Source organism: Lepeophtheirus salmonis, chromosome 5 (genome assembly GCF_016086655.4).
Source record: "Lepeophtheirus salmonis chromosome 5, UVic_Lsal_1.4, whole genome shotgun sequence".
Lineage (NCBI taxonomy): Eukaryota > Metazoa > Arthropoda > Copepoda > Siphonostomatoida > Caligidae > Lepeophtheirus > Lepeophtheirus salmonis.
The window spans coordinates 69,574,825-69,598,491 of NC_052135.2; positions in this window are offsets into that span (position 1 = coordinate 69,574,825).

Here is a 23,667-nt window from a genome sequence, read left to right on the forward strand (position 1 = left end):
ATAAATAAAGCAAAAATAAACATTGTCCTTGAAAATTATATGGTCTTCTCTGTAGATGCATGTAATTCAAGGCTCCCATACAAATCCTTACATTTCCCTACGGTCAAAATCAGCTTAAATTGCATCCTAAATGAAAAGCCACTAATTAATACATTTTCTCCCCCCACAATTTAATTTTTACTCTACGAGGTTTCGTGGTGATTCACATACCTAGTTGCTAGGATATTTTTGATCCAAAAAAAAATTCCTTTTCTAAAAAAAGTAAAGATAAAAAAAAGTTATGAGTGTAAGGAATTATTTTCCTATAATAATAGGTATAATTTATCCCTCCAAGGGATTAAATATCCTACGTGTGGCAACACTCATGGTGACTTTTTTAATTATATACTTACCTCCATATTATATGATTAAAAATGAAAGCTCTGAATAGAGATTGAATAGCCAAATGTGCTTTCTAATTAATTATATTTTTAAAGCCTATAACTTTTTTATGGGGAAAAATATATTATGCACAAAATATATAAATAAATATAAGTTTTACTTCATTTTTTTCCAATTTAAAATGATGTACGTATGTAGAGATACATATATCTATGAGTCGAAGGTGGTAATTATGTTAAATTGAGGAATGAATAAATTATTGGTATTTATATATAGAGTTGTTAAAAATATTCCTTTAGAAGAGGACGATACTTTTTGAATTTGGAATCTAAACATGGGTTGTCTTATTTTCCATGGTTGTTAGTTGTAACTTGTCGGTATTAAAAAAGGTAGACACCGAAAATTAAGATGGTAGCCTCGTCCATTTAAAACTTCTAGAGAATAGCATTTTAGCCGTTGTTATGTTTCAATTGATAAACTGTAATTAACAATGAGAGAAACCAAATAGGCACAAATCCCACTTCTTATATATATTCATTGGCAGGAATTGGTCTGATATCAATCACCAATTCCAATCTGAGAGTAAAAATGACTTATCCTTATAACTATATTTGTACAAATTATGAAATTAGACGAACGGCTAACTTTTGTAGTTGTAATTTGGATAATGTTTCTTTTAATTTTCCCCAGGCTGTCATTATTATTTTGACAGCTTTTTTTTTACGTAGAAAGTAATCATAACGGTGTGAAAGACGAACAGTAACGCTCAAGATTTTCAAGATTACCGTGTTGATTTTGAGTTTCTGTTTTTAACATACCGCCAGATCATATTATCAACAACTATACTTATGTATACCTCTGTAAAGACGTGGATATTGGCGAACGACTTCAAGGAGTGTAAAAAAATAGAAGAAGCGGTGGGAGTTCTGGTGGAGGGTATTCTGAAAAATATTGGGAGAACACCAACACCTGCACGAACTTATACGGCTCCTTGCCAGACAGCCAAAATGTGGCTTTGAGGATAGCATCCAAAGTAGTTTCAGACAATGGTGGCGAAAAAGGTATCAGATGTCATGTCTAAGAAAAAGTTATCCGTGTCGTGGTGGGGGAATATAATTTTAAAGAAGTCCTTAGCTAGGAAAGTAATGAATGGGTATACTAGTAACTAGCGTAATATGATATTGTTTATTTATATAATTAATTTATGAATAATGAATTTTCTCGGAACATTTCTAGAAGTCGACGAAACCTCAAATCTATGAATTGTAATTTCAAATATTTCATTATTCCCAGTGAGGTTTTTATTTTGTTTTAACGGAAATTAATTATTTTATATGTGTGTACATTATTGGCTGTATATGTTCTATTATTCTCCAATAATCATGGACCAGTGATATTGGTGTGAAAAATATATATATATATATAAAACACGAATATATATGTAAAAATACAGATTTTTGATTTTTTGACAAAAAAAACTCTATAGAAATTATCTCTGTCATTCATGAACACACTCACTTTATACTTAGATGTTCTCTCCTGAAGAAATAAAGAATATTTTTAATAACTTTGAAAAATAAAAAAAAATACAGTTCATGTTACAACTACAAAAAGGCTAACACTCGATAGGGCTCATTCATAATTTTTTAATACTTGAAGAAAGAACACCTAAGTATAATGTGCCACTGCTCTTTATTAGATACGGAGTTGGATTTGTTCTTGCCCTTATAACTGCTTAGAGTGAGTCTAATAAAACGTCATCCCAGGTTAACTGTTCTTCTAGGAATATTCTTAAAACTGTAAGGGGCACCACCTTTATTTTAGGTGGTTTATTTGGTTTTTTTACATACCAACACATCTTAATTTTTACAATTGTACATAAATATATATTAGTGATGGAACAATTCCAAAAAAAAATCCCGATTCCAATTCTTTAATATCTTAAGTAATAGGTAAAAAATACCATTTTGCGATCAAAGGCGACCACAGGATTATATTTTACGGAGGGCTTGGTTTATAGAATTTTTTGAAAGAAATTCAAAAATTAAATTTTTTGGATAAAAATTCAAAAATTAAAATTTTTTGGAAAAAAATTTCAAATATACAGTTAGATATTAATTTCAAGTTCAAGAATTCACAACTATTTACCAAGAAAATTAAGTTTTAGGGAAAAAATACAAAAATATCCAGCTGTTCTCACAGAAATTTTTATTTTAAACATAAAATGAAAAATGAAAAAAAAACAAATATTCAATTTTTAAGGGAAAAATTTCAAAAATACATAATTACTCACAGAAAATTTAATTTTTTTTTTTTTTTTTTTTGGGGGGGGTGTTATTTGTTTTCATAACATAGAAAAGTAATAATTAGTTAAATACAAACAATAAATAATAATCGGAATCGCAAATTAAACATCATTGTCCCGATGCTGATTCCGATTCAGAAACAACGCCCAATTCTCCGATTAATTGTCCCATCACTCATATATATATATGTCTATATTTGTGAAGGCTACCACACTTTTATTTCAAAAGTTTTCGTTTGTAATATTTAACATTTTCCGAAATATATTCTTTCTTTTTTCATAATTAAAATTATAATTTTTTGCATAAAATTTCTAAATTACTAATCATTGACCTCTCATTATATGTAGATATGCAGTGCTTCCTTGAATATCCACTCCTCGATACTCAAACATACCTTAAAATCACTTCATTAAACAACCTTTTTTTTCTTTTATTATTCGGACTCATTTAATATCGAGCCCTGGTTTCAATATCATTCCCTTGTACCTACATACGAATAAATATAAACTAAAATCTTATAATTTCAACGCCTTTGCTAAATATTAAGCACTTTTAAATATAGGGTATATTTACTGTAGAATTTTTGTAGTGTTACAAAGCATGTACCCCTGAACCACAAAGAGTTAAGCTGCAACTTCAAACTAGACTTGGACTTGAAGTGACAAGACTCTTGACTCGAGCAAAAGTATCGAAACTTGACTTGAGCTCACAAGATATGATACGTCAGTAGCTTTGAAGGAAGGGCTAGACATCCATATAGAAATAGGAGGACCTCAAAACTATGTAAGAAAGCATTTACCTACCAACACATAGGTAAGTGCGTAGATACTTGAATATACTTACATTTGTAATAGGTACTTTTATTAACTTGCTTTCTGTTTCAAAGTTTGATTTATTAGTCTATTACTCAGTAAAAGTACTTTCTTATTTTTTTCGTTTATGTCATTTGCCTATGTATAATTTAAAACTTTGAAAAATCATCAATTCAGTTTGAATTGATGAGCTTTGAGAAAACTAAAATATGGTTGAATGTTACTTTAACTATTGAAGTACCATTATTTTATGTAATAGATTCATACTGTGTCCATGACTCATCTGTTTTCGTTCAGTCTTAATTAGTTTTTCACTACCTGATATCTACCGATACTTAGATTGGTAGACCAAAGTTCACATACAAAATTTCCTATTTTTATATTAAAAAATATTTTCCCTAGGCTCGGGCTGTTTATTGTCCTCAAGTTCAACACATAAAAACAGCAACAAAATCATCCTTAACAAACCAAGGATCTAGATTTTTTTTTTCTTTTTTTTCCTACATAATTTACTTTTATATACCACAAAATTTGTAACAAATTATATCTCCAGATTGGTCAGTAAATAATGAGGTGATAAAGATATTTATCGAATATATTTTTTTTTAAATTAGGAATGTATCGGTTCCAAAATTCGGACATAACAAAGGATATTATAATCTCTCTTGTCCACAAATTTGAGCTGAAGCATTGGTTACTTTTTTTTACTGCACGTTCACAACTTTTACTGTGACATGGTATTTTGAGAAGTCGAAGGGGTGAAGAGACAAAACTAATCAGTTGACTTTGAGGAATGACTACTGTGATAAATGGTCCAGTGGTGTTGCTCCAATCTGTGATATTAATCATTGAAGTAGCTTCCGATTGGAGGTTAGGTAAACAGTATGGCAGTACACTGATATCTTCCAAATCCCTTCCATCTCTTATGTATCTTATTTCTGATATCCTGAATTGTCTATCTTCTTAGTTGGAACTTTAGTAAAGATAGTAGAACATGCTCAGAGAGCATGGCACACACCTTTCTCCGCAATTTTCAAGGCAATACTTTTTACTTTTTTGAGAGTGCATTTTTTTTCTTCATGTTCTGAATTAATTGTATTTGATATAACGTACTTGATGGACCAGTTAAAATATCTAAATTTACTTTAATTTCGAACCATATATGGAAGGAATAATTCACTTTGAACTCGACTATAACGTGCAACTATTTTGTTTTATATCCAGCAACCCATGCTTTAAGATGTAGAAATGAAACAATTGCCCATATGAGCCATATTGAATGTGAAGCAATGCCAATTTTCATTTTAAGAAGTTATTCATCTGCAATCCTTAAGACATTCTTTTTTTTAAAGCATAAAATTGATCATTAGACAAATCATCATCTACACTTTCAGAACATTTCACGCAGGAGGAACCTTGTGCTAATTTTTCTTAATTTATAATTAAATTCAAAGTCGTGCACGTTATCACAAATGATTTTCCCAAGTTTCTAATTCAAAAAAATTAACTTTCAATTCACTAATGAGATGCCTTTAATATTTTTCCCAAGTTGTATTTTATATTAAAAATTATTTCCTGGAATTATGAAAATATTTATTCACCTTCTTTCAAAGACTTGATCAATTTGTCAAATTAGCTACAAGTTTTATCAAAAAGCTTTTCTCAAAGAGAAAGAAAATTATGAATGAGTATAATTAAAGTAATATTTAATAATCTAATTTGATAATAATTCGACATGTGTTTCGATGAGAAAATTTCATTATTTTATTAGATAAAGAAATCTCATATATATTAATCGTAGGTAAGTTAGAGAAATTATAATATAAAATGATAATTTACAAGTATTTAGCTCTTTTCTTTGGTTTGTTTTTACTTAAAAATTAGTGTTGGATTCGAGTATTCCTCAAACTCGAACTTCACTAGCACTGAATAATTTTTCGAAATTACTTAAACTCGTCGCAGGTATTTCTTTGAAAAACTTAGCTCAACTGAGGCCCAACAGGAGGTGCATGAAAAATGGGCACGGGATGCCTAATCACCCAACTTTTTGACAATTTACAATGATCAAATGCCTAACATTGTAATATTTTTATGTCTAAAATTAAAGGACATGCGGCCCAATTAGTGTCAATTTTGGGGAAGTTTAAAATAATTTTAAATTGAATTTTTATTCTTCTTTAATATCTTAGATTTTTTAATAATCAAAAATTAAATTTGGTCGTTGTTTATTTTTAAGTTGACATTTATTTTATATTTTATTAGTACAGAAGATGTCTATTGTATGTATACCACATGTTACGGGCAGTTGAGAAAATTGGGCATTTTGCAAAATGTCCGGGCAATCTATAAAATTTCCAATAGAGTAGTTAATGTTTATTTTAACATCATTTCCATTGTCACCTAAAATGATTGAGGGTAATTTGATTATTAAACAAATTACTTCAACCATTTTAATGATTAAGCATTTGATTAAGACACAATTTCCTTGTAAGAAGTTTGAAAATCTAATGTCCCACCTTATGTTGAGGTGAGGCACTTTAAAAGTTTTTTAGCAAAATTGTCGCAATATCATCAAAACACGTAGAACGCTCACAATACGTACAAACATCGAAAAATATTTGACGGTATCTCGTATACTGTGAAACTCTAACAGTTTAGTTCTCTTAAGCAGTTTGGCCTTGATAAATTAGATTTGCCTTTTTTTTATATTTGTTCTAAAATTGAACTAAATTATTCATTCAATAATATTGTTTTTAATAGCCATTTTAAATAAATTTAACTGGTTCTGCGGCCCATTTATTTTGCGAAATATGTATACCTCAGCCAACCAGTTGTGCAGTTGGACTGTTGGTACCTAAGGGGGATCAAAACCTATTGTCACCACTATCTTGAGTATCAAGGACCCCTTCTTATACATGATAATACAGGCATGCCAGCGGGTTATGCAAATGAATCACTTGATCACAACGATTGCTTCAACCTTAGGAGTGAATTTACGGACTGTTCAGCGAAATTATAACCTTTCCACAGCCACTATCGTGAGCATCAAGGATATGTCTACAATTTGACTACTGGTTTGAAAACATTTGATATACTGAGCCAAAAAGGCTACCGATCTAAGGCAACAGTCAAGATGAACGAAAACGATGAATTTAACGACCATACACACGCTCCATTGCAACCTGAGACACACAAGTGACCATTATGGCAATCAATATTAAAAGGAAGGCTCAAGAAACAATTGATACACCACAGCTAATGTAAAACAATTCCTACAATTGAAACGAATAGAAGAAATATCCAAAAGGATAGAGAAATAAATTACCTGGCCCCGAATCCATTGAATAGGCAAGAAATAATAGTTGAAATTGGTTTATTAATATAAGTGGTAATTCACTGGTGGGAATTCACCAGGGGGAATTTTCTGGGAATCATTCCAAACCTGATTGAACATTCGTGTATGCACATAAAAGACAGAGATTAACTTTGAGGATTTGTTGCGGTGTTATAATTGTACATATGTCCTTGTTGAACTCCGACTATGATCCAGTGTTGACATCGGAGTAATTTTTCCGAATGCCCTTGTTTATTCATTTCTCCACCTCATCCCTTGTCACAGCTGATTGCAGCTGATCTAATAAAACGTCATGGAAGCTAAGCTGCTCTCCTCTAATATATCCTTCAAATAATCAAGGCTACCACGTTGATTTTCAGCTGTTGTTGTTGTTTTAACATTCCCAAATTACCAACAAATTTTCATCACTATCTATATATATATTATAAAATATCTGGAATAAGGAAAGGTCATCCATCCATTGTTATATTTAAGCGTGTAACAAAGACAAAGTACCCACATAAAAAAGTGATATAATACAGAATAATGTTATTTGTTGAATGAGATATTTATATAATCCAAGAGTTAAACCAATTTAAAAATAAATCCCATAAATACAAAGATGCATACATATAATATGAACTTCTTAATTATATCTTATAGATACGTATACTTGTACTAAGTCTAATCTAATTGCATTGCCTGCAAATACAAGTATTACAAAGTTTATGCATGTAGCAATTATAGAAAGTTACGCCTTTGCAAAAACTTTTAAAAGTATCAACTATGTTATACCTTCCTCAATTTGCATAAACAGACATTCATTATTAGAGCTCAAGTTTATAAAAATCTTTCTGTTGATGCAATAGACATTATTCGTATAAGTGATCACGTTTTTATAGATAGATCAGTTGACCTCAAACTTTTAATAGTGTGTACCAACTGAGAAAAAAGTAATGTCTCCGAGTACCGACACCATTATGGCCAAACTGAATATTGTACAACCGTGAAGACTAAACCTATTCATTATGTGGTTGTTGTTGTTTTTTTTTTGGTTATTAAATCATTATATTTTGACAAGAACAACAGCTTCTGTCTTTTACAACAAACATTCCGAACCGCGGGAACAACATTTCTATTTTGAAGGGATTATCTCTATTTTCCACTAAAAAGAGATTACAGATTGATAACTATTGCTGTAAAAAAATATGATAGTAGACGAGCGATAGACTTTTTTTAGTTCCAATCTGAACAGTGTTTTATTTTTTTTTCCAAAGCTGTTATCATTCTTATTTCATTCTAGAGAAGGGAACATCCTTGTATAAAGTAATACTAGTATGTTTGCTCATGAAAGACGGGGTTTAAAGGGAAGATTTGTTGTGGAGATATAATTGTAAGTCCTGGTTAACCTTTGGGTCGAATTGATTATCAACATTGGAGTAATTCCTTGCTAAATGAGGGCGGGAATTGCATTTATGTCCTTCATCTTCTAGCTTCTTGCATCCAATCTAATTAAACGTCACGACAGTTAAGCTACTTTCCTCCAAAACATTTTACAAATTGTACGGATACAATGTTCCTTTTGGATTTATTTTTTTAGCATAAAGACAGTTTATATTTTCTACAACTCTATTGATAACCACAGACTTGAACTATTTGAGATAACTAATATAGAAACGTCATCATTATTCAGGATATATCTTTATTTTTTGGGGAGCTTTTTTTAAATCACGTGTTGTAAAAATAAATTCATTATTATTCCAATAGACGTCCTTAGAAATGAAAATCTTGCATTGCAATTAAATATGGCTTTAAAAAGTACTCAAAGAACTTCAGAAAACATTTGAGGTTGCTTGAATATTTATTGTTTGAAATTGCTTCAAAAATACACACTAGTAAATAGAAAATACGCAATATCTTACAGTTTTTCTTTGATAAATATAAAAATGAAAGCCAGGCAGCTGATAATGTGAACAGTGAATATTATCTTAGTATTGTAACAGCTAATTACGATTAATTTGGAATAGACGCTATAAAAAATAAAAAGTTTTCTTCTTCTTCCCTTGGGCCAAACTATTAATTCTAAACTTTATTGTAATTAGGCCCAACTTTGACCAATATGAAGGAAATTGTGTTCAACTTGGACAATGTCAAAGGCTCTGAGAGCTTGATTTGAATATTTTTATGCCTCCAACATTTAGTTCGAATAAGGCAACAAATTTTAATTTAAAATTATTTTGTAGGTGAAAAATTAGACCCAATAGAAGCTTGGGAAGATCAATTGTCTCAGTGCTTGGTAGTAGGCAGAATGATTTTTATACAGGAGGAAAAATGAAATGACCTATAAAATGGCAACATGTTATTATACATGCATGATTTATAACAGATAGATATATATAATCATGTTAAATATAGCAATAAATTTCCCTCACAAATATTGTTTTTATTCTTATTGTACCTGATATATTCATGATGTACAGTTTTATGTGGAATAAACACTTGAAAATCGACTTAAAGGAAAATAAAAAATGAAAGAAGATCAAAATTAATAACCAAAATTTATGAATATTATAATAGTGAATAACAAACATATTATTCTATTGATCATACATTCCTATAGTTCTTAAAATTTTAATTTTAATTAAGACTTATTATCTAAAAGTCAATTAAAAGTTGAATCTTGTATCAAAATTATAAATTCATGTAAATAATCTCATTATGCTGGATATATTTATAAATAAAAAATGACTTTAGATCCTTTTAACGTTCAAACACATTTATAAATGTACTATAAATATTCATTAGATGTTTTTTACCAGTCAATTATGTTTTTTTGAAGTTGTTAATTTGCTAACTTAAAAGTTTTATTTAAAAATTATAAAGATTTCTTACTTTCTTATTATATTTAATATGCAAGAAAAAAAAGAGTTCTTCTTAAGCCGAATCAAATTTGTTAGAAATATAGCCTTCGAATGAGAACACGTAAATTAATAGTTTTCTTGTACAACAGGGGACGATTGAGTTGTGAACACGAAACACAATACGTAAATTTGTTGTTGAGCTGCTATTAAAAAGATAGAAACTCTTCCTAGATGGCCGCAAAGATGCCAATGACGAGACTTGCTCCGGACGCCAAAGCACGTCATCAATAGATGAAAACGTTGAAACAGTGAAGAAAATTGTTTTTGAAATTTTCCTTTAATTCTGAAGAATGGTTTACTCCATGAGAAAAAGTGATTCTTCAAGTTTTCTGGACTAAGTTCCATAAAGAATATACACTTGTAGATTGACTCCTCTCCTCATAGTTGGGCTGTCAAAAAGCGATAGAGGATAAATAGTTTACCTGGTTCGACATGTGAGGGCAAATAAAATTATTGCATGACTATAGATTATTATTACAAATATAAATATTCATGTTCTAATAATACTTTATCTTTTATGTTATTATATTTACATATACCACATCCAGTCTCTTATTTTATTCATAGAAATAGTAGTGTCTGGAAGAAAGGGTATTACTTGACAGTTACCAAATCAACATATTTATTTTATGAATAGTTAGTGGATGTAACGATATCATTTTCTAAATCCTCTTCAGTAATTATATTAAAAATCTGTTAATCAATACTCTTTTTTTTTGTTTGTTATGAAAAGTACTTGATTTTCAATGAACCCGTCGTTGAATTGTACCTTATATAACTAGCAAGAATAAATAGATATGAAAGTTTGTTCATAATGCAAAAGATTTTAAACAAATACTTAAATAATGTATGAGCTCAAATAATCCAAACTTATTTGGTTTTATATGTGGTTGTTACACATTTATAGGTCAGAGGTGTAAAATATTCTGGAGCTGTTTTCAGGTATTGCCGTATCACAAACTGGTATGAAACCCACCGCCACTATTTAGACAACCACTAAGAGCCCCTCACAATACCTCATATACACCTCAAATTTTGGGACTGTTTTGTGGTACCACTGTGCCCAAAATGTGATGAAACCACCTGCAGCTACTTACATTTACCCCCCCCCAATTAAACCACCAAGGACGCTCAAAATTTGAGGCCGTTTCCGAGTTCATCTCGTTTTGGGCATAAGACTTAAATTTTAAAAATAGACCATAAATACTCTAAATTCGGTATTCCCAAATGTTTAAAAGGGCCATTGCAGAATATAAGCTCCCTTTCATAAATAACCATAAACAAACTGAAAAAATGAAATATTGAACAATTTCAAAAAAAGTTATAGAGGTTGCACAACAAACGAGTTTAAAGTAATTTAAGCACAAAATAATATAATATTTTATAAAGATTATTTCATTATGTACAACAAACTATAAGAAGGCTTAATTATATCTGATAATGTTTGGAAGATAATAAAAGAAGAAGACAAACTAAATTTTGGATCCAGTATAAATTACTAAAATGTTTTTTTCTCTTCTCCAAACAAGGAACGTTTTAATTACAAAACATCTTTATCTTGAAAGGATTAATTATGGGATCTTTGATTGTGAGGTCAAGTTGTATCGCAAGTTTCGAGTCCAAGTCCTCACTTCTGATAGTAGCGCAGTTTTGAGGATTTAAGCCTAAATTATCCTATAACTTTTAAAAACTTCCAAAGTGTAAAATAGTAATCTTTGACAAAATCAATTGCAATGTTAAAGAGGGAAAAAATTGGCTCTCAATCAGAAAGTAAATAGTTTGTAAGAGACACGTCCTTTCTTAATATGGCCATCATTAAATATTCATATATGATTAATGTTAGGATAATTAAATAACTTGGCAGGTCTATTCCCATTGGAATTTACCATTAGACGTGTAAATGACAAGACCTATATATCGTTAGATAATAATTATAATCATTCTTTCAATTATAATCGTTTTATAAATTAAATCCATTTTTGTAGAACGTTTTTCAAGCTTTAAGCTCTGCATACTTATTTATAAATATGATAATGGATTCTTCACACTAAAGGTTTTCTCAACTAAGTACAATACATTAGGCATATTATATATAATTACATGCTTAAACAGGGGATTATAAAAAAAGAGGTATTCCCGGCGAGCGTAGAAACTACGTTTAAGCTAATATGCTGTCAATATTTGAATAATGGAGGGAATGACAAGCTGTTCTTATATTTGTTGTTTTATCCTAGAACAGCTTTTATTTTATCCATTAAAGGATATAGCTACGAGAACGAATTAAGAAGTATACTTTGGTGGAATATTTTACTACAAAGGAAAGGATTTAGTCAAATAGACTAACATGATTTTGTATGATAGACGCTTGCCAAGAAGCGTATTATTGTCAAATCTCTAGCCATAACTTATATTTTATTAAAAATATTTAGTATTGGGACTTTTGTAGAGGGCGGGCGGTACATATGTAGGTCTATGGTAGTATCATATAGGTAAGAAATCATAATATTTTAAAGTCTAGAGGGATAACTGTAATTTTTACCCAATATTAACAACTAATTCATAAAAAAATTGGGAATATAATTCTTAAAAAAAGAGATAATGCCTACTACATACAGATAGGCAAAAAGGCTACATTTATTTTAAATATTTTTATCATTCTTTTAGACACATAAATATTTATGAAAACTTTTGATAGAAGTTTAGCTTACTTAATTTTGTTAATTTTACAAACATGCTTTAGCGTGTAGTATACGGATGATATTAGAACAAAATCACGTCTTTTTCCAAAATTTATGTAAAATTCCAAAACTTTAGAACTGTTGAACTTCCTCTAAATATTCATAAAATTGTTTAAACTTTGTTAATCATATATTTTCTTTAAAATAAACGCATTTGAACCCTCAAATATTTAATTTTTCACAAGAAGGGATTTAATTGGAACCCTATGTAGATTGAACATATTATATGCTATAATTTTAATATAAAAAAACTCTAGATACTATCGACAATTTTTTATCAAAATGTCTGTTATTCTGCAGCCCCTGTGGTCTACAGTCTGGGCCTGAAGACTTTGAACACTTTCATGACGTAGCCATTGAACATATCAGCCACTCCTTCTCAATGAAAGCCTTAAACGAGTCACCATTGCGGGTTTGGACATTGCAGGCCTTACTCTACACGAAGCCTCATATCCATAGTCCAGTGGCGATCCGTCGGTGATGAGGGGGCCTCAAGTTCGGATTCCATAAATCGGTAGTGTTTTTCTTGCACCAAGATTGAGTTATATGCCCAGGTGCTGATTTTTGTTGACAAAAAAAATTCCTTGCATCCAACCAGGCATTCACAACAATTTTCATCACCTTCAGGTACTCCTTGGCTCCCAGCCTGATCTGCACCGGTAGAGAAGTCTTTAGTGACAATCTTGATGTTTCCTGCACTTTATGTTTTCCTGGAGAGGCTGTCGCCACTGTTAATGAGCCTCCTGACCTTATAGAATTGCTCAACAGAGCAATTCACAAAACAAGAATACCGTGTGTTTTTTTACTGTTTATGTTAGGAAGTTAACGCTATGTGATCTATTGAATTTGAATTAGATCTTGATAAGCTGTAGAAATATCTAGACAATTAAATATGTGATAGTCCGATTGCTTAATATAATGACGTTATTGGCTAACTATTAGTAAATTTTGAACTTTTTATGTTTTTTTGTTCTGTATGAAGGCTGAGTATTTTGAACTCAAAAGAGGATTCTCATAGAATTTGGATTGCTATATTAATTTCGATAAATCAAGGAGGTGTCAGTGATAAAATAATATTTATCTCTAAATGAATTTATATGAATAATAAATCCGCCCATAATAATTAACAGTTGACAATAAGAAAAATATAGATGACTGTACACCATATTTATTTTATAATGTTTGCTTTCCCTTTTATTAGTCGAGGTTGCAAATGGATACAAGAGCTCGTCGTGATTGTTATATTTAAGATACCATTGAGAAGAAGAGAAGTGAAAAAAGAGCTACTAAATTTTTACATATGCTATCTAATCTATTTTAATGCAGGTAAAAAATTGTTACTTAAAATATGTCTAATAAATGAATAGGCAGCAATGTACCTCTACAAGGCACATTGCATGATTTATTTAAAGAAATTCAATACATTTTTACATACATATTTAATATATATTGGGGATATGGCTTTTTTACAAGGCAATATCCCAGCTTTCTTTTTGAACAAATTCTATGTCAAATGTAAGTAAAAAATAAAACGCACATAATGATTTTAAAATTATTCATAGTTTTGGATATATACATAATGGAGACCTATAGCTTGAAGCAGCTTATAATTACAATTGTTTCTCCTTTATTTTTAACTCCAAGGTGGTTACATTACGCAACAAACGACAGCTAAAACAAAAATAAGTATTTGAGACCCCCTTTTGGGTCACAATCCACCTAATGAGAAACATTTATCGAACACTTAGTAATTATATTCTATGTCTATAAAAATAGATTAAATATAAGCACTAACTACATGATATTTGTGCACGGGCCTATTTTTATTTGAAACGACAAAAGCAAAGAATAAATTTCTTAATGGAGGCTCCGACAATGTAATTCATATCAATTATCTTTAAAGTAAGTTATGTGTGTTTTTTTGTTTTTTTCATTTATATCAAATTAAGGTACTTGATAACAATGTTTAATGCTATAAGTTTTTATAACAGGTTATTTACTTTACAAAAAAGTAGATACACTAATGATTTTATTCCTATTTTTTACTCTATGTCTTTGATAAATCATATATCAATTTCCATGATTAGAATAGATTAATAAATTATTTTTTGAACATATTTGTACATGCATAAATATGTCCTTATTTTTGGTATGGTACAGGTGCTACTTACGAAATAACAAAAAATTTCACATTTTTAGAGGTACTACCAGAAGGTTCAGATCTTATTTGCGTATATTTATTTTATATCAGGGGCGTCCGCGTGGGGGTTGGTTTTCTTTAATTTTTTTGAAAAAAATATCTAAATAACAATATTTTGTGGAAAAATAAGTTAAAATTAAATTTTTCTGAAAAAAAAATTTGAAAAAGATTTACTCAAATATTAAATTTTTTGGAAAAAAAGTAAAAAATCTACAGCTATTCACTCAAAATTATTTTTTTATGATTATTTTTTTTGAAAATTCATAGCTACTTACAAAAACAAAACAAAAATTAGAGAAAAAATTCCAACTATTCTATTTTTTAGCAAAATATTTAAAAAATCTAGAGCTGATAACAATAAATTAATTTTTTTTCCAAAAAAATTCAAATATGACAAATTTCGGAGAAAAATCTCAAAAATCATTAGTTATTAATAAAAAATTAAATTATTTCGAAACAAAATTGAAAAACTTAATTTAATTTCAACAATTAAATTTTTTCCAAAAATTTCAAATATGACATTTTTCAGAGAAAAATCTCAAAAATCATTAGTTATTAATAAAAAATTAAATAATTTGGAAACAAAGTTGAAAAACTTAATTTAATTTCAATAATTAATTTTTTTGAAAAAAAAATCAAATATTAAATTTTTTAGTAAAAAGCAAAAATTTCTTAATTTTTTGGGGGAGGGGGCTATATCCCCTCCAGCTTACCTCCTGAGGACGTCCCCGCATATTTTCTAATGGTCGTTTAAGGGTTTCACTTAAGTAAATAACATATAATATTTAAATTATTTTTGGACCTAGAAATGGATTGTACTTTGAAGTGTGACTCTATTCATAATGTTATCGTGGGTTTATACATCTCAAAATTTACTACTTTTAGATTACGTACTATTGTTGAGTTTATTTACCAAGCGTAGGATTAAGAAAATGGAGCACTTAATCTACCCTTCTTCTCTAATGAGATCCAAGTTATTGACACGAGATATCATTTCAAAACTCAATTCTTAAAATTTCGCATTATTTATGTCTAACTTCTAAAATATTATATAATAGTTCTTTATTTATATTGATCGATTTAAATAAAGAAATAAGTTTTTGTTTTGTTTTCAGGATGTGGTCTTTTTTTTCTTTGACATAATTAGATATTTTATAGGTATATAACTATAAGGAATAGTTTATCAATAAAAATATAAATAAAATTTTTTGTTTGAAAGTATACCTCCAGATATAGACCAATTCTTTTGTCCTCTTGTTATGTCTCAATTTTCGAAAGTTTTATAAAAAAGTATGATGTATACATAGAACTAAAAATAGTAATATTCTTCTGCGAAAAAAAATTAATTTTTTAATTAACAAAGATGAGTGATAAGATAAAAGACATATATGTCAATTAATAAATAAATTGCTACATTGAAAAAATTATCCAAATAAGATGTATCAGAAAATATGAAGACGATATATCAAATTTTAATTGAGTAATTGAATATGTTAACAACGTATTCCATAAATTGCTGATAACTAAATCATGTAACAGTCTAACATTGATTTATCTAATGCAATTTTATTCTTCAAAATGGCTCAATTTTATAATCTTGAAATATGATATTTATATGGTATATTGAACTTCCAAATTCAGTAAGGCTATGAATATAAGCTTTTGTTTGAAGACAATATACTTCAGCATAAAGTTGATGAATTAGAGTGCCTTGAACTTGGAAAGACTCAATCGGATCCACTGCTGGTGTTATAATACGGGAAAGAGGAAATAATTATTAATCAGATATAGAAAGAATCTAAAGAATTGGCAGAATTTCAAGACGCCGATTACATAGAGGGAGCGGGGATCAAATTTTCGCCTACTTTAAACCTTGATAACTTGAAGACGACATTATCAAATAAAAAACCGGTCACCAAATAGGAAAGCTATTCTCGTCAGCTGACTATACGAAGTTGAGTTAGCATTATGCCGTCATCATATGAGGAGATAAAGAGCTATAAGTGAAACAAGGAGCTTTCGAGGTACACCGTAGTCATGGCATTGGTTAATAGTGGAGGTAAAATCTCCAATTCAACGGTTGTTTCAACCTTAGGAGTGAATTTACGGACTGTTCAGCGTATCTGTAAGAAGGTAGAGGACACCTGGGATGTTGATGCCACCATAAAGAGGGCACCCAAGGAGGAGGGCGCCGACAGGAAGGTCAGGGACACCGACTTTGTCGACAAGGTGAAGAAGATGGTTGAGGATGACCCTACCAGGTTCATGAAGGCCATGGCAAGGGATCTGGGCCGGAGACAGGTCCTGGGTGTGGCAACAGGACTCAGCACCCTGCCATGTGTCCAAAATCTCCATGCAGTGGTTAACCGAGAACTGTTATGACGTCGTAACCAAGGATTTGTGGCCTCCTAACTCTCCCGACCTTAATCCTTTGGACTATTTTGTCTGGGGCTATGTCGAGAGACATACCAACATACATCCCCATAGCACCAAGGCCAGCCTGATGGACTCCATCAAAGAGGTATTCGGCAACATGGACAATAAGATGGTCAGAAGAGCCTACAGCCGGTTCAGAGGCCGTATTGAGGCCGTTATTGATGCCAACGGTGATTATAGCGAGTGAATGGCTACTCTATACCTTTATGCTCGCCATATTTTTGTTTCATTAAAAAAGTTAAAAAATGTATATTTTGCGTTGTTTTTTGTAGAAAAATTTTTGGCGACAATTTGATCCCCGCGTCCAGTACAGTTGATATCGTCCATTTTGACGAAAACATGATTGATAATTCATTTGTTCGACGTGAAATATGAGCTTGTATGGAGTTGGCAAATATTCAATATTGCATATAAATCTATTGGAATTTATAGAATATGTAGGCAGTGGTTAAGTTCTGCATCATACAATGAATTCATCTTGACAGTGCATTCATTCCGGGCAATAACTTGGAGGAAGACCCTCGTCGACATAATGTCCATCCAAGTTTTCAAGGTGCAACTCCATATTCAAATCAATTCTCCTCCAGGGCTACGAGAAAGAGATGACAATAAATATTTATTTGAATCATTAATAAACGGATATTCACCTATGTGGGCAACATAGAAAGGAATAAGCCAACGAAGAATCCTCCATATACGCTAAACCCAAGAGATTCTCTTCAATAATCCCGTTGGTAACCCCTATTGGTGATCATCACAGATTGTTATTTATTATATCCCTTATTCGAAGTCCCTTGTTAATTAATGAATATGAAATGAACTTTTTCAAGTTGGTTCGTACTTGAAAATTGTATGTAATGACTAGGAACATATTTCCTGAAGAATAAGCGTGGTCTAACATCCAAAAACCTCTAAAAATGAAACGCAGTATCTTCTCCAACTACAAATTTACTTAGCTGATAGGCTGAGTGATTTTAAGGGAAAAATGGGATTCACCTTTCGAAATATGTTCATAGTAGTTATTTTTAGAGGGGCACGCCTATCAATGACCCTTAAGTCAGTATTTAAGTCCATAAATTAATTTATTTATTGAATAAATGTATATTCAAATTTAATGACTACAGAAATAACACTTAAAAATTTATACAAAAATTCATGTAATTATATATTTTTGTTAATTTGTGGTTGTATGGATGGGGCGAACTCTATGGGAAGATTTCAGGGCTTAAATGATTTCAAGTAAAGATTGAAACTATATTCTTTCATCCTTATGTGTTGTGCTTATATCATGACCATTTACGAATATAATTTAAAATAATATTTAACTGCAATATAACACTAACTAATTTACATAGATGACATATAAACCATTTATCCAATACTTATTTATCATATTATAATTTTAAATTGTGTTAAAATATGCATTGCATATGTCCATATATTAAATATTATTTTTCAGGCAAAGGTCCCAAATGGTCTTTGGCGAAATTAAATTAGGCAAATTGTTCTCCGGCAAAAATGTTTTTACCAATAATCTGCTCACAGGAGTATATTATAGCTCATATCTCACGAAAAAAACACATTAAAAGATCAATATGTTTTCCTTCTTTAATAAATTACTAGTTTTAGGTCAAATATCATGAGTTTTTCTGTTTAATCTAATGTAGGCTTCCAATGTTGTTTTGCAATGTAAATTGGGGAATTGCAAGAATATATCGTTTATTTTTTTAAATCAAAATAGAGTTACAAATGACAAAGGAATATCATATAAAGCAGGTAATGTATTGGTCAGAAATTTCTATTCCAAATTTTCAAAAAACAAAGTACCACAATTACCACCATTTCTCTTAATATAGTATAAACATTAAACTAGCCAATAAACTCCCAATTAAATACTACACCATCAAGGTTTCAATATAAAAATATGTATCAAATTTCAGAAAACATAAATAAAATATTTTTGGTACCTCCACTTTCCATCTGATTCAAATGCCTCTGAATTAAAGTTTGTAAACTATTTACTGTTTAAAGGGCTTTATATGCTCGACATACTCAAACAAGCACACAAAAAAACCCTCAAAAATACAATTAATTTACAGTTTTCAATTTTTTTAACTATCAATTATAAACAAGCCGTTGAGCTACCTCGAAATAATTTTCCAACCCGTTCAAAATTTATATATGATGTATTTCGCATAAAAAGAAAAATTTGCAACCCTCGTAGGTCCACATTTATCAAATTTATTTAACATTTATTCCTATAATTCATATAAAACGTGCAATCAGTACGGCATATGTAAAAATAGCTTTTGGTACCCTCGCAATAGTTTGCCGGATTAGGTATCCTACTGTAGTCCGTCATGAACGTGTTCTAGTAATAGTGGATCGTTCAGCCAGTCCCTGATATCAGGATTCATTAAAAAAACTGGAGAGGATGGAGATGGAATGTCCTTGAAAAGGTCAAATATTGTCTAAAAGTGTTGTCCGCTCAATCATAAAATTAGGAACTTCATAAACCAGATGAAGTGGTTTTTCATCTCTTAAACCACACCCATGACATAGTGGGCTAACTTCATGGCATATGAGGGGATAGTGTCGATGTAGGAGACAATGGCCAGTGATAAACTGAACCAAGGAGTCCAATTTTTCTTTCGAAACATCCAAGAAATGCTTCTACCTCCCAAGTCTAACTCTTGGGAGCATTGCATGGCTCTGAAGGCAATAGTCAAGGTTCGAACAAAGTGTTTGCTATTTGTCTATGAAATGGTTAGATACCTTCTCCCTAAGAGATGACCGAGGGATTCCAACAAGGTAGAAGGTTGATCCAGAGCTTCATCTTTGGTTAGCATATCAGCCACTTTATTTCCACTGACATTCCTGTGACCTCTTACCCATCAAAGGGAGAGAATTACCACACTAGCTAACGACCTGAAAAGAGTTTTCGTATCTTGGAAAAGGAAACTATTTGTCTCTATCGACTGCAATGCTGCTTCAATTACTGCTTGAGAGTCTGACCAGATGCAAAACCCCCTAGGACCCCATTTATCACGATTTCCTTTAATCCAAGAAAAAGCCTCTTTTACGTAAAGTATATCGACTTGGACAACAGTATTTTGAGGAATGAGCTTTAGGGAGGCTTCACCCACTACTTGATATACGTATATATCAAATTAAGACAATATAATGTTCTGAGAAATGAATTCTTCTTTTTTGGATTAATTTGCACTAATGAAACTAATTAGTTGTATCAAAGGGGTTTTAGTAGTGTTTCTCAGCTTTAGAAGATACAAATTTATATCCAAGGAGATCATATAATTTTATGTAGAAAAGTATTATTTCATTAATAGACATAGGAATAAAACTTTTGGGTCTTTCCCTTTCAATTACGACAAATTAGAAAGTCAGAGAAAGAAAATTGATTTGTAACATAAAATTATGATTATAAGGGTTTAAATTAATCTTATATATTATTGTATACAAAAAAATATAATGTAATATACACTTAACAAAATGAAATAGGTAAAGTATTCTTTATTTAATAAAGAATTGAATCAAAACAGTAATTGGGTATATTGTAGAGGTTGCAGGATCTTTAAAAAAACTATTTACCATGGATGTTAAGTAATCCATGGCAAGACACAAATGTCAGTACTTACAGAATAATATTGTCTATTATATATAGTGAATAACTCAAATCTTCTAACAAGGATGAGAATTATTTTTACGGATCAGTAACTCTATTCTATTGTAAATCTTCGGACCAGTAGCCAATGAAGATAAGTAAAGTACAGTACTGCCCATAGACTAATATTGATAGATTTTATGTTAATAACCATTGGATTTTATGGTTTCGGGTTGGCACAGATAACGGACAAGAGGGTGGAAACAATGCAAATACAGTTGTGGGAAGAAGTATTCACACAAAATATTAAAGCTCCATAATTTATTTATTTTCTCATAATTGAGCAGATATCTTTCAACAATAAAAATTTGCAGAGGCCACTTTTGAACACTTTCTTCTCAATATGGCCGCTTGAATCACAGAGTTCAGGGGAGAAAGGAAGGGAGAGAATGCACGTGGGACCTTTTTTGGGCTGGAATTTTTGTCCTTTTTGTTACCAAACTGAGCATGTTTGATGCCCCTGCTACCTTCCAGCCGTCCCACAACGTTTTCCACCGTATTTCAGTTGTACTTTGTGACGCGTATGATATCCTTCACAACATTTCCGGCCGATTACAATACGAGAGCTACCATTATTTGATAAATGTTTGGTACAAATTAAACAAATTTGAATTAATAATGGGTGAGATTCTGGCACTTTGAAGAATCTAGGAACATGCATTAGTGTTCAAAAATGTTAGTTAAATGATTGAAGTCCTTTTTTTTTTTTTTTGGTTTTAATAATATTCTGTAATAAATTTTTTGAAGATTCAAATAAACAGAAAATCTTTAAATGTATATTTCTCACGATGCTAACCTTTCGGTACCAGGGTATATATCGATAATGTGGTCGATTTCTATACTTTTTCGACTAAAAATATACCAAAAATTTTTTTAGGCAATTTGGATACAAATATGTTCGAATGATTTTTGTTTAGAATAGTGGCGTGGCTCACTGAGGTAATTTAGTATAAAACAAAGTTGTTGATTTTGTTATTTCCGTGAATAGCTGAGAAATTAAGTAAAGTACGTCATCGGCGGCTCATTTTTTTTTTTTTTTTATGAAGTTGTAGCACCGCATGTACCAGTTTTTATCCCGACTTATTATGGTGCCAACTTTAAATACTTTAGTCTCCCAGTAACACTATAGTACAGATATAACAAACAATGCTGGTTCAGGGTAATCATACTAACTTTATTCCTCGTTAGTGGCAGTACCTGACATTGCCGGAAGGTATAAGGGGTCAACGAATAGAAAAACTTTTCTCTAATAATGTAAAAGATAACTCTGCAACAAATCATCAATTTTACTCTCTGTTTTGTATGGACTCACTCACACGTAGCAACTCAATACTTAGATATTCTCTCCTCAAGAATGAAATTATAATAATAATAACTAACAGTATGAGTTTTTTAACATGATGTGATGAGCAAGGGTGTACTTAAGCTTCTTTTAGCACTTACAGACTGGTCTTTGCCTACACATGCTCCTTACTAGAGCACATTAAATGACAAAATTAATTACTTTTTATCTTATGTATGTACTTTACACTTATTTTCTTTTTTTTTTAATGTATACTCTTTGTTAAATTGTAGTTCTTTTCTGACAATGAAGCAAGCAAATACACATAAACACAGACAAAACTTTCCTATATTAATATATATTTACCTACTTCTAATTGATCCGCTATCAATGTTGTAGGTTGATAGATTTGGTGGTCCATTTTGAAACGTTTAGGATAAAGACTTTGTACAAATATATAAGGATACATATTTGCGCTGTTTGTACTCTTTAAATAGATTCAACACTATCAGATATATGCAGATATGTTGTGTTAAAATTTGAGGAGTCTAAGACAATCGACCTTGGAGTGATTGAGCCCAAAAATAAAAAGTGTTGCAAGTGTCCAGTCGAAGCTATGAGACAAGTGGTAAAACAAAGACCACGTGATCAATATTTGGTCAAGGTAGTAGTTACACTTTTTGGTACTCTAGGAATGTGTGGTATCATTCCATAACTAACTTTACAGCCTCTGTAAATTGAACCTTTTAACTGAATTAACAACGTAAATTCTGAGAAGGGAAGAAAAATTGGATTACAGAATAATGGAAAAAATGATTTAATGATGTCATTGGTGGAATCATAAAAAACAACATTTTTCGTTGGAAGAAATATCAATACAACCAGAAATCAACTCAAACTATCAAGCACGTTTCTCCACTTTGTTTTAAAGCTTTACTCCGTGTCTCCTCTAAGGAAAAAATAAGATTTTAGTTATTCATTATAATAAATAAATATAAAAAAACCTCACATTAATAATGTGTTTTATTTTATTTTGATATACATTTTAATTCAAGATATCTATAATACTTCAAAGATGTAGTATTTGCGTAATATGAAATATTAAGCAAATATAAATGGATGTATGAGGAAAATAAGGAGGCAAGTATAAAGATACTGGTTGTCAAAAGTAGTTTAGTTAATTATACATACATATTAGAAGATGGATAAAGCACTCATACTTTCTGATATCCATGTTTTTTCCCTTGAGACTCATTCGTCTATTATAACATTATAATTCTATTTTTTAGATTACAAGGCTTTCACAAACAAAAACACTCCATCCTTCCAACAAATGAAAGTAATTACTAATTAACCTATTAAAGACCTAATTTAATATTTAAAATTGTTAAATAATTAAAGGTTGAATAGAAACAATAAAAACAAAGAATAAGTAAACAAAATAATACGTACAATTTTGATCTGTACATATGTAGAATCTTCAATAGAAGGAAGGGGCAAGGAGCCCGACATTTTTTTTGAAAACCAATAGCAATGAAACGTTGCATGAATATGAAGTCATTAATTTGTGGCGTC